Source organism: Temnothorax curvispinosus, unplaced genomic scaffold (assembly GCF_003070985.1).
Source record: "Temnothorax curvispinosus isolate PA1 unplaced genomic scaffold, ASM307098v1 QBEX01016041.1, whole genome shotgun sequence".
NCBI classification, from domain to species: domain Eukaryota; kingdom Metazoa; phylum Arthropoda; class Insecta; order Hymenoptera; family Formicidae; genus Temnothorax; species Temnothorax curvispinosus.
The window spans coordinates 108,493-109,362 of record NW_020225821.1 but is presented as its reverse complement, the minus strand read 5'-3'; positions in this window follow the sequence as shown (position 1 = coordinate 109,362).

Genomic DNA, 870 nt, shown 5'->3' with positions numbered 1-870 from the left:
ATATCTATAAAGGAAGATGTCCTGACTGACTGACTGACTGACTGACTGACACATCAACGCCCAGGCCAAACCCCTGAACCTAGAGACTTGAAATTTGGAGGGTGTATTCCTCTCATGACGTAAGCATCCACTAAGAAAGGATTTTTAGAAATTCCACCCCTAAGGGGGTGAAAAGGGGTAAAATGTGTTTTTTTCACGACTGTCCTGACTGACTGACTGACTGACTCGTCAACGTCCAGGCCAAACCTCTGAACCTAGAGACTTGAAATTTGGAGGGTGTATTCCTCTCATGACGTAAGCACTCATTAAGAAAGGATTTTTAGAAATTTCATCCCTAAGGGGGTGAAAAGGGGTAAAATGTGTTTTCACGACTGTCCTGACTGACTGACTCACTCACTCATCAACGCCTAGCCCAAACCCCTGAACTGAATTTTTATCAAAAGTATATGAAATAGGGGTAGAATTTTCCGGGGAGTGCCACTATGTGTATAGTTTTTTGTTACCGATTTTCTGGAAACCGGTTTTTTTAATTTTTCTAATTTTTTGGGAAATAATTCACCGAATTTCAAAGAATTGTAGATCAAACAGGGGTAGAATTTTCCGGGGAGTGCTATAAAATGTATAATTTTTCGTTACCGATCTTTTGGAAGCTGGTATCGAAATTTTTTAAAATAATTTTTACCAAAAGTATATGAAATAGGGGTAGAATTTTCCGGGGAGTGCTATGAAGTGTATAATTTTTTGTTACCGATCTTTTGGAAGCCGGTATCAAAATTTTTTCAATTTTTTGGGAATTGATTGACCGAATCTGAAAGAATTGTATGAGAGAGAGAGAGAGAGAGAGAGAGAGAGAGAGAGAGAGAGAGAGAG